Below are 12500 nucleotides of genomic sequence, written 5' to 3'. Positions count from 1 at the left end.
ATAAACGTATACCTTTTGAGAAGACAAAGTCTTTTCAAATTTTCGTTTTGTTGAAGAATCGGAGATTGTGTACAAATGAAGAGAAGGACCTAAATAGAATTTCGTTATATGAAAACACCCTCCAACTCTTAAATTCCCTAAAATAATTTTTAGTTTGCTAGAATAAAACGCATAAACGACATCATCACAATAGAAATAGGAAACTAAGACTTCCAAATATAAGAACAAAGGAATGGAGGAAACTACAAGAGACCATAAGGCCTACACTAGGCAGTCCGAGTTCCTTAACCCCTTTCTTCCCTATCCAAAAAGTTGTCTAATGTTTTCTTAAAACAGCCATTTGTTTTAGAGCTTATTACGTTGCTACTAAGTCTATTCCATTTGTTAACCACTCTGATAGTAAACCAGTTATCTTAATTCCTTCTTAAACCCAAATTTGTCTAATTTAATTCAATTACTTCTAGTCCTGCCATGCTATCTTGATATTATATGAATCTACTCTTTCAATAACTTCAAGACACAACTTCACCAACGGCTCTAAGAAACGTTAAATTGAAAATTCAAATTCTGATGTGACGTCAAGTCGCCGTAGTTTTACCCTCCAGCAAGGAAAAGAAAAGAAGAAAAAATTCGGTAAATATTCAAAATACACTAACGTAATTACCCGTCATAAAGTTTTTAAAAACTTCATTTTTTGGAAGGATTTCTGAAAAGAAAGGATGATTAAAATGTATGAAATTTCTGAGCTCTATAAGAGAGTCTTGAGGCCTATCACAGACAAGCTCACAATAACCATGTCAAACTTTAGAATTTAATTTACTTTTATTCCCAAGAGCTAGAGCATTGCTCTAGAGCGTAACGTAGGTAAGACAATGTGTTACACAAAGAGTCACACCTCATGTAAAAAATCAAGTTATGAAATTGTACACGCACACACATACACGTAAACACACACAAACACACACACAGTATCCATATACAAGTTATTTCTAATGGTCACTTTTAGTACAACACATCCTCTCAGATTCTATGTCAAAGAATATATTTATTCAAAGAATATATATTCTTATAAAAATTACCCCCCCCAACCACACACATAAAAGTCTTGGGATAAATTACACCATTTTTCACAAAAATAAAACCCAATCCTTCATGTCGAATGTGTATACTGTGTGTGACAGCGACGTAATATATATATATATATATATATATATATATATATATATATATATATATATATATACATATATATATATATATTTCTTAGGTCTTGTCTGTAGGGGAGGTGCACTGGAAGAACATCTAGAGTTGCCGAGGACATAATTACTTATATGATCAACATAAATTAAAAGGGTCATCTAAGCTGCCTCCTTAATTACCAAAAGGAGGTTAACATACACCTTACTGAAATATCAAGACGGCAGACATGTCGGAAAACAGAGTACCACACGGTAAGCAAGAAGTAATCGAAATTGATCTTAACTATTTGATTACCAAGGAGGACGTCAAAGAGATGAATAAAATCACCTGACGACAGACATGATGAAATGGCACCTCGTAATGAGTGGACGATGAGAGTCGCGTTCAGACAAGAGGTTGAAGAAGATCATTTCGGGCGATCTCGTGTTACAGTTAATAACGGGAGATGACTTATAATGAAACACAGACGGAATACACACACACACACACACACACACACACACATGCACACACACAAACACTTACACAGCTCGTGGCGCAGTTAATAAAATTCCCGGCTGCCATTACGGAGGTCCTGGTTCGAATCCCGCCCAAGGCTGAAATAATTTCAGTATCGTTGCGCTGCGGGTTGTTACTCTAACTCTCATGGGCGGGGAGTTGTGTGTGTGTGTGTGCGTGCAAGGTCACAGCATTGTCCATAGATCGGTCATAAATGAGCTCTGAGCTCTCTTTCGGGAGGGAAATAGCTGTCGATCACGAGACACGTGATCCAAGACCAAGACCATGGTGAATCACACACGCACATGAACACATATGTAAATATATATACATATATATACTGTATATATATATATATATATATATATATATATATATATATATATGTTGCAAGTCTTTATCCGAAGGTGACGGCCCAAATGTGCAATCCATCCCAGTTGCACTTCTGAAATGCAAACCCTCACTATCCCATGCATCCAGTTCAGCGGTGGTCTCTCGCAGCACGCAATCCATCTCGGATGCAGATCTGCAACACAACGCTCACTGTGCAATATGTGCAAGAATTGGTTCTGCAGGAGACTCACAGTGCCGTGGGAACAGTGGGCAACCTCTCTGCAACAATGGAGGTTCAGTAAAGTACGACCAACTTTATTCGAAAATCAACAATACGAATGGCAAGTTTTTTTGTTTTTTTTTTGCAGACGGTATTTTGAGTGGGTTATAGTTTGTGGGCGTATTATAGTCTATGGGTTTTAGTTAAACTGACGTCAGATGGTTTTATTCACATTACGGAGAATGGAACTCCGAGAACGGGTTTAGAATTTAATTTAAACTTCAACTTGAAAGCTTTAAGCCCTTTAAGCCTGTCCAGGTAAATACTTTAGTTATTTAATGTTTATTCTAAATGCCGGAGAATGCTTTCATCCAACCTAGTGGATCCTCCAGCTCAGTGAAAGAATTAAGTGAGATTTAGTGGGTCAGTGACATGAAATGTGTGCTGATAAATCATCCAGGCGGAACACTGAACTATGATTAAGATTTCTTTTATATCTAGACATTTATTCGTTTATTCATTTACATATTTTTTTCAGATCTTTGTAAACATATAACTACTTCATCACCCTTTGTGGATCACAGGAAGAAAATTGGCATTTTGAGAATTTTGTCCTGACTGACACAAGACACTTTTATTCAGTTAATGTTAAACTTTGGTCTGTGAAGCAAAGTTAAAGTCCCATTTTAGGGAAATAATAACTCTTCAAAACTGCTTTGGCTTAATTTCTCAGGTATCATTTGGCTACCTCCCTTGTAAGGTGAAAAAAAGCCTTTGGTATATGTATGTTATCACTTGATCAAAGTAGTCCGTCAGGATCTCCGACGGTTTTGTATATCGCAGACGAAGTCTTCTTTCCAATTATCTGAAACCCTCTTGACTGTCTTACCGTCCCCTTCCACGTCCCTTTCCCTCTTCCAGTAATCACAATAGCGTTCCTTCGACCTCATACCTTATACTTCAGAAGTCTTCTTCTCTTTATCCCAACTTATTTTCTCTTTTTCTCTTTATTTCTATGCTTAGTCGCTTTAGTTGTCCTTCATCTCAGGTCATAACAGTTACCCATCCTCACGTTCCCTCTTCCAGTCATCATAATAAGGCTCCTTCTTACACAATATATTAAGCACACAGGTTTACTAAGTCACAGAATACACACACACACACACACACACACACACACACAGCTTTACTAAGTCACAAAACACACACATGCACACACACACACACACACACACACACACACACACACAAACACACACACACACAGCTTTACTAAGTCATAGAATACATACACACACACGTACACACATACACACACACGTACACACACACACACACACGTACACGTACACACACACACACATATACACACACACAGCTTTACTAAGTCATAGGATACACACACACACACACACACACACACACACACACACACACACACACACACACACGTACACGTACACACACAGCTTTACTAAGTCACAGAACACACATACACACGCACACACATATATATACACACACAGCTTTACTAAGTCATAGAATACACACACACACAGGTACGTACACACACACGTACACACACATACACACACACACAACCACGAACAAATCAGGCCAACCCAGGACCCATTCCGGAATAACAAGTGAATAGCCGCTGGTCCGGAAATCCGGTGGGACCGGAGGCCTAACAGACCCCGGTAGGGTGAGGGTGGGGTGGGAGGGGTGGGGGATACCGGTACAGGACCCCCGGTACCGGGGATACAGGAGGTACAGGGAAAGTAGCAGTACCAGACTCCAGACTAAGAAGGGTCTGGTTAATGAGGAAATACATGGAAGCCTAAGAAGAGTAATTATGCTAAACAAAAGATGAGTGTTGCTTGAATAAGACGCCGGAGGAGGAAGATGAAGAGGAGGAGGAGGAGAAGAAGAAGGAGAAAGAGAAGGAAGAGAAGGAGAAAATTGAGGAGGAGGAGGAGGAGGAGGTGCAGGTGGAGGAGAAAAAGATGAAGAAGAACAAAGGAGGAGAAAGCGACACAAGAACATATGGAGAAAGAATAAGACGAGGAGAAGGAGGAGGAAAAGGGGAATAAGGTAGAGAAGGAGGTGAAGGTGAACGAGGAAGAAGAGAGAGGAAAAGTAGGAAGAAGAAAAAGAGAAGAAAGAGGAGAAAGAGGAAGAAGACAGAAGATCCTAAAAAAACAAAATGTTATGTCAAAATACAAAATAAATAAATAAAGGAAGAGAAGGAAAGGCGGGAGGGAGGGAGGGAGGGAGGGAAGAGGGAAGGGGGACAGAGGAGGAGTGATGGAGGAAGGGGGTGGGCGGATGTGCGAGAGGAGGAGGAGGATGGGAGGGAGAGATGAAGGTAAGGAATGGGAAGGGGGAGAGAGAGAAAGAGAGAGAGAGGAAGAGAGGAAGAGAGCTAGAGAGAGAAGAAAGAGAGGGAGGAGAGAGAGGAGAGAGAAAAGGAGAGGAGGGAGAGAGAAGGAAAGAGAGAAGGAGACGGGGACAGAGAGAGAGAGAGAGAGAGAGAGAGAGAGAGAGAAAGTGGGTGAGAGGGCGGGAGCGAAGGAGGGAGAGAGGGAGGCCAGGAGCAAGTGAGGGAGAGGGAGAGAGAGAGAGAGAGAGAGAGAGAGAGAGAGAGAGAGAGAGAGAGAGAGAGAGAGAGAGAGAGAGGTAAGTGTAAGGATGGAACGGGGAAAAGGGGAAATATGATTGGGTGGAAGTCTAAATAGAATGTTGGATGCAAAGACAGAAATGGACAAAGAAGAATTGGTAGAGAAAGAGAGAGACGAAGAGAGAGAAGGAAAAGATAAAGAAAGAGCACGAGGCAAGTAATGGCCAAGGAAGGGACGACAAAAGAAGAATATAAGCAAATGAGGAGAAAGGAGGTAGAATGAAAATGATAAGAATAAGATAAGATAAAGAGAAAGAGAGAGGATGGATAGGAAAGAATGGAGGAGATAAGGGGAAAGGAAAATGAGGAAGAAAAGATGAGAAGAAGAAAAAGAAAAGAAGAAAATGAAAATAACCCGAAGAAAGAGAGGAAGAACAAGAAGAACAAGATAAGAAAAAAGAACAAAGAAGACAAGTGAAAGGGTGTAGAAGATAAAGAAAACAAGAAAAGAGGAAAACGAAGACGTCTAAGACGACGAAAACGTAGAAGAAATCGAATAGGAAGAAAACAAGAAACATAATATTCTGAAACACACGACCTAAACAGAAGCTCTCAAAACGCGAGTGAATTCAAGGGGACGGGGGCAGGGAGGGGGGAAGGGGGAGGGGGAAGGGGAGAAGGGGGTGGGAGGGGAGAAGGGGGAAGGGGGTTGGGAGGGGAGAAGGGGGAAGGGGAGGGGGAGGGGAGAAGGGGGAAGGGGGGTGGGAGGGGAGAAGGGGGGAAGGGGGTGGGAGGGAGGAAGGAGGAAAGGGGGGAGGGGAGAAAGGGGGAAAGGGGGTGGGAGGGAGGAGGGAGGAAAGGGGGAGGGGAGAAGGAGGGAAGACGAAGGAGGGAGGAGGAGGCGGAAGAAAGTAAAACAGAACACGCCAGCTAAAAAACACATTAAACACAGACATTACACACTCAAAATACGGAGGGAGAATAGAGAGAGACTACCAGCATCAAACTTGCATTTGGAAATAAAAAAAGAGAAACGTAAACTCTAGGGAAAAAATGACGTCAAGAAGAGAGCAAAAGAGAGGAAGCTTGGAGAAAAAGAGCGTAAACGTCAGATGTAAGAAGAAAGACCTCAAGACATACAAGATGGAGGGAGAGGAGGAAGAGAAGGGGAAGACGGATGGAGAGGAGGAGGAAGAGAAGGAAGAGGAGGAGGAGGAGGAACAGGAAGAAGAGAAACAAGAGGGAAAGGAGGAAGAGAAGAGGAAGACAGATGGAGAGAAGGAGGAAGAGGAGAAAGAAGAGGGAAAGGAGGAGGAACAGGAAGAAGAGAAACAAGATGAAGAGGAGGAGAGGAAGGGGAAGACGAAAAAGGAGGAGGAGGAAGAGGAGGAGGAGGAGGAGGAGGAGGAGGAGGAAGAGGAGGGGAAGGAGGAAAACGAGGAATAACAGGAAAGAAAAACAAACGAAGTTAAAGAAAGACGAGAAAAAAAGAGAAAAAGAAAGAGAGAGAGGGAACGAAGAGCAAAAAGAGAGACACAACAATGGCAGGAACAGGACAAGAAGAAAAAAAGAAAAAAGAAAAAAAAGGATAGAAGAAAAAAGAAAAAAAAACACGATAGAAATAATTAGCGAAATGAAAACAGAGATGATTCAAACGAGAGACGAGTATAAAACAAAGACTTGGAAAACGATACGAAAAAAAATAATAAACGAAAGAGAATGAAGAACTAAGATGAGCGGAATATTTGGAGGAAGAAGACGAATATTACGAGAGGGAGGAACCCACAAAAGGAATAAATGAGAAAATAAACATAAGAAAACAGACAAGAATGGGGCATGAGATGAAACAAAATGGATAGTGGTGGTGGTGGTGATGGTGGTGGTGGTGGTGGTGGTGGTAGCTGTGGTAGTGGGAGTGGTGGTGATGGTGGTAGTGTTGGTGGTTGTGGTGGTGGTTGTGGTGGTGTACGTTCCGGTGTGCTGTGGTGGTGGTGGTGGTGGTGGTGGTTGTGGTGGTGGTTGTGGTGGTGGTATTGGTGGTGCACGTTCCTGTGTGTTGTGGTGGTTGTGGTGGTGGTTGTGGTGGTCGTGGTTGTGGTAGTAGTGGTGGTGGTTGTGGTGGTGGTTGTGGTGCTGGTGTTGGTGGTGGTTGTGGCTGGGCACGTGCCGGTGTGTTGTTGTTGTTGTTGTTGTTGTTGTTGTTGTTGTTGTTGTTGTTGGTTTCAAAAGTCTAAAACTCTGTATGACAAATGTTGATGAGGAAATGGAAGCTGGAGAGGAAAAAATCAAAATAAGACAAAATAATTAGAAACTGCAAAACTGAATTAAACATAAACAAGGCGGTAATAAAGAACAGAAAAACAAAGAATGAAACAACAAGGAAGAACTAAAAGAAAATAATGAATGAAAATAATATTCGAAAAAAAAGAGAAAGAATTAAAATAATAAAATAGTGAAGGAAGAAAAACAAAGATAAATAACAAATATAAAAACAAAGAGAGGACTATTAAAACAAACGAAAACAGAAAAAAATATGAAGGAAGGAAAGTAACAGAGGAAAGAATATACAAAAAGAAAAAATATAGAAATAAAGAAAGAAACAAAACAGAACGATAAATATTGCACATAAAAAGAAAACGGAAACTATTAAAGATAAATAATAAAAGAAAGAGGGAAGAACATTTGAAAAGAAAAGAAAATACAAGAAAAAAAATTAAACATTGAAGGAGGGTAAAACAGGAAAATAAATAACGGGCATAAAAATAAAGAGGGAGCCATTAAAGAGAAATAATGACGAAAGAAAAAAAAATGAAACAATGAAGAATGCAAAATGGAAAATGAAATCAGGTTAGAAAACGGGACTGAGGGGGACAATGACAATAACAACAAAATTACGTAAATGAGAAAATACAGAAAAGGACGAGAAGGCGAAGGAAGAAGAACACGATAACATTACAAAGAAAAAATGAAAGAACAGAAGAACACGGGCGAAGCAAAAGGAAGAGGGATGACATGATAAAAATGAAAGCAGAGGAAGACACAGAGAAGAATAAAGAACAAAGGAGATAGAGATTCAAGCCAACAGAACACTGAGAAAATGAAAGGACAGAATAGAGCAAAGAATAACAGAAAGAAAAAGAAAGTTGGCATGAAAAAGAGAGAGAGAGAGAGAGAGAGAGAGAGAGAGAGAGAGAGAGAGAAGGAGAGAGAGAGAGAAAGAGATGGATATACAATACACACACACACACACACACACACACACACACACACATATATATATATATATATATATATATATATATATATATATATATATATATACATAATGTTGAAAGAGATAGAGAAAAAAAGGGAATGAAAAGACAGAAAGGAAGAGAGAAAAAGAGAAATGAAGAGAAGGAAGAGGGAAGGGAAGGCGGGCTGTTTTTGAGAACCGTTAGAGAAAAAAATATATATATGATGTTTGTATAATGGACACCCCACGTCTGGTCTTGTGAAGCAAAAAGAGATAAAAAAAATTGCGAGACCGTCAGGGTGATTGTGCAGTTTCGTGTGTGTGTGTGTGTGTGTGTGTGTGTGTGTGTGTGTGTGTGTGTGTGTGTGTGTGTGTGTGTGTGTGTGTGCGCGTATGTGTGTGTGAGCGCGCGCGTATGTGTGTGTGTGTGTGAGAGAGAAAGAGATCCACCATGGTCTTGGACCACGTGTTGGACTCGTGATCGACAGCTATTCTTCCCGCAAGAGAGCTCAGAGCTCATATATGGCCGATCTATGGGTAATGCTGTGACCTTACATGCAGACACACACCCAACTCCCCGCCCATGAGAGTTGGAGTAACGACCCGCAGCGCAGCGATATTGAAATTATTTCAGCACTGGGCGGGATTCGAACCCGGACCGCCGTCGTCTCAGCCGGGAGCTCTAAACACTGTGTGCGTGCGTGCGTGTGTGTGTGTGTGTGTGTGTGTGTGTGTGTGTGTGTGTGTGTGTGTGTGTGCGTGTGTGTGTATACATGTATGTACAGATATATCCTTTGAGTCCGTACAAAACTTTCTGTACCCATATGTAATCAACTGTACATATGTATTTTCATATGAACTTATGTGTACATGTTGTACCCTTGAAAAAATGTCAACAGTGGAAGAAAATACGACTCTTCAATTTCTATTTTTCTTTTATTCCAGACAGGAAGAAAGGAGAAGGAAAAGACTTAAAAAAAAAGAGGCGATGGGGAAGGGGGAGGGGGAATGGGGAAGAGAGGAAAAGAGAGAGGAGGGAGAATTCTAAAGAGAAACCACTGATTATTGCCATGAAGGTTTTTCTTTGGGATAAGATAAGGATATGGTGGATTGCAAAGACCAACTTTTCCAATGGAGACGTCGCCGCTTGCAAAGTTGAAAAGTAATTCAAGCTTGAAAAATGAATCATTTCCTAAAGATTCCATTTTCGTTTGAGTCAGAAAATGAATAAGAAAAGAACCAAGGACAACCATTTTCCTTTCTCGGGAGGGAAGGAGGGAAGAAGGGAGGGAAGGAGGGAAGGAGGGAGGGAAGGAGGGAAGGAGGTAAGAAGGGAGAGAAGGAGGGAGGGTAGGAGGAAAGGGATCGACATCATTCGGTCGTCCTAATTTAGTTCATCTTTTGTTGTCGTGATTTTTTGTTTTCAGTCTAGTAACTAAGGAAAATGTGAACATGGCTATTTGCAAGTATGCATGCTTGTATGATTATATGTGTGCATATATATATATATATATATATATATATATATATGTGTGTGTGTGTGTGTGTGTGTATTTATGTATGCATGCATGTATGTATGCACATAAACATGTTGGTATATACGTATATAGTTAATATATATACATATATATATATATATATATATATATATATATGTGTGTGTGTGTGTGTGTGTGTGTGTGTGTGTGTGTGTGTGTGTGTGTGTGTGTGTGTCTGCGTATAAACATACATATCTATACACATCTATACATGTATGTATATACTCAAACACAATGGAGACGCAAACGGGGTTCCACGAGCGTAGACATTTTTCGTGTGCATTGCAATTAGGTAAATACAGTCGACCACTATCAGCCTCTTTCAGTCAATAAATTGATCTATCTTTTTCCACAAAATCTACACAATGCGGCAAGGCAGAAAGGTTTTTAAGTAAACTCTGTTTTAGTATTTTTGGGGTTTATGCCTTTCAGAGTGGTTGGTCCGTATTTGTGATTTCATCTTCAATTCGAGAATCAAGAAGAAGAAAGAAACAGATGAAGGTGAGGAAGAAAGAGATGGAGGATGGAAGGGAATTAAAGGGAAGAGAAGGAAAGGGAAGGGAAGGAAAGGGAAGAGAGTGAAAGAGAAGGAAAGAGAAGGGAAGGAAAGAGAGGGGAAGAGAAAGAAAGAGAAGGGAAGAGAAGGGAAGGGGCGGGAATGAAAGGGAAGAGAAGGAAAGGCAAGGGAAGGAAAAGGAAGGGAAGAGAGGGGAAGAGAAGGAAAGAGAAGGGAAGAGAAGGAAAGGGATACGAAGGGAAGAGAGGGAAAGAGAGAGGGAGAGAGGGGAAGAGAAGGAAAGAAAAGGGAAGAGAAGGGAAGGGAAGGGAAGGGAAGGAAAGAGAGGGGAAGAGAATGAAAGGGACGGGAAGGGAAGTGATGAGGAGAGAAGTGAAGGAAAGAGAAGGAAAAAGAAGGGAAGGGAAGGGAAGGGAAGAGAAGGAGAGGAAAAGGAAGACAAAAAAAGCAGAGGAAAGGGAAGGGAAGGGATAGGGATAGAAGGGAAAGGAAAGGGAAATTATGGGTAAAACATCAAGAAGCTGGGTGAACACGAAATGTTGGGAAACAAAAAGGGGCAGGAATCATTGAGAGGGGAAGGAGGGGAAGAGAGGGGAGGGAGGGAGGGAGAGAGAGAGAGAGAGAGAGAGAGAGAGAGAGAGAGAGAGAGAGAGAGAGAGAGAGAGAGAGAGGGAGAGATGGAGGGAAGGGTTACAGACTGAAGGTGAAGGAAAGAGGGAGGAATTGAGGGAGAGAGGAGGGAGAGAGGGTGGAGAGGGAGGAGAGGTAGGAGAGGGAGAGAGACGGAGGGAAGGTTAGGGTAGATTAGGTTATGTTAGGTTAGGTTAGGGTAACAGACTGAAGGTCAAAGAAAGACGGAGGAATTGAGGGAGAGGGGGTGGAGAGAGAGTGGGGAGGGAGGAGAGAGAGGGAGGGAGGGAGGTAGGTAGGGAGAGAGAGATGGAGGGAAGGTTAGGTTAGGTTAGGGTAACAGACTTAAGGTGAAAGAAAGACGGAGGAATTGAGGGAGAGGGGTTGGAGACAGAGCCAGGTCAGATGTTGACAATATTCCTGTTAGCTAAGTTCGGAAATGAATCGCGAATAATGGAATTGCCAGCGCCATTGTTCGCCGCGATAATAGAGGACGCGAAAATTAGGAGAGAGACTCCTTTGAATAACTCTTGCATATATCACTCGATATGAGGACTTCGAAGAACGGTTGGTGGGTCGAAAAGAGATCGATGGATGGCTGAAAATGTATGGGTAGGAATTGGGGGTGGGGGCGTTTAAGAACACAAAGGAACAACAAACAGCAGCAGGCCTACTGGCTGTTTATGTTTTCTAAACTAAGCTACAGTTAAGAAAACAGGGCAGATGAACTAACACTACTGCTACCACTATCCTATCCAATTGCAATTAAATGCCGGGTTGTCAGATCTTTTATTGCAAGGGATAATATTTTATTTGCGGATTAGATTCCAAGTATTTATCTAAGCAATTTTTAAATGTTGTTATTGTGTTGCTTTCAACGTATTAGGGATAACACTGACATGGGAGGAAGTATTAATGTATGAACGATAGCAGGTCAGATGGTGGGTGTGGGGAGGTTGGGTGTGGGGAGGTTGGGTGTGGGGAGTCGAAGAGGGGAAGGATGGTTGGAAAATGTGGGGTAGGAATTGGGGATGGGGGGCGTTTAACAATTACGGGGAACACTAAAATGGGAGTAATTATTTTGGTATGAGTGTTGGCGGTGGTCGTGGGGCTGTGGTCCTGGTGTTGGGATAAAAAATATGTGGGAATGAAGGCGGGGTGGGCGGTCAGTCATGTATGGGACAGAAAGAACTAAAATGCGATGATTTTCGTGAGGGAAAGGAAGATTCGAAATAAACAAGATACAGACGCCGAGGACTGTAAGGTACAGGAGGATGTGAGGATAGGGGGGGGGGGATAGGGAGACAATTGCCTTCCCTGTGACGGGGGTGGGGGGGATAGGGTTGGTGTTTTGGGAAGTGTTAGAAGAAACACAAAGAAGGTGAGACAAGGAAAAGGACCTCTGTGGATGAAAGAGAGTTAGCAGTAAGAACGAACATTAAGGTGTTCGAAAGCTATGCACTCTCAAAAGGCTCGAACACTCGAACACTGGGGAGAAGAGGTCCCAGCTGCTTGAGGTTCGGAGGTGGGGGGAGGGGGGGAGGGGGAGGGGGGAGGGAGGAGGGGGGAGGGGGGAGGGGAGGGAGGAGGAGGGGAGGGGGGAGGTGGGAGGCCATCGATGGAATCAGCTGTGGAAGTCACTTCACCTGCTGGAGCGTAGGAGAGGAGGAGGGAACGAGTAAGAGGAAAAAGGAAGAAAAGGCGGGAGA

This window comes from Oratosquilla oratoria, chromosome 5 (assembly GCF_046742065.1).
Source record: "Oratosquilla oratoria isolate Oo_2021 chromosome 5, ASM4674206v1, whole genome shotgun sequence".
Classification (NCBI taxonomy): domain Eukaryota; kingdom Metazoa; phylum Arthropoda; class Malacostraca; order Stomatopoda; family Squillidae; genus Oratosquilla; species Oratosquilla oratoria.
The sequence above is the reverse complement of the archived record's forward strand: the minus strand, read 5'-3'. Positions refer to the sequence as shown.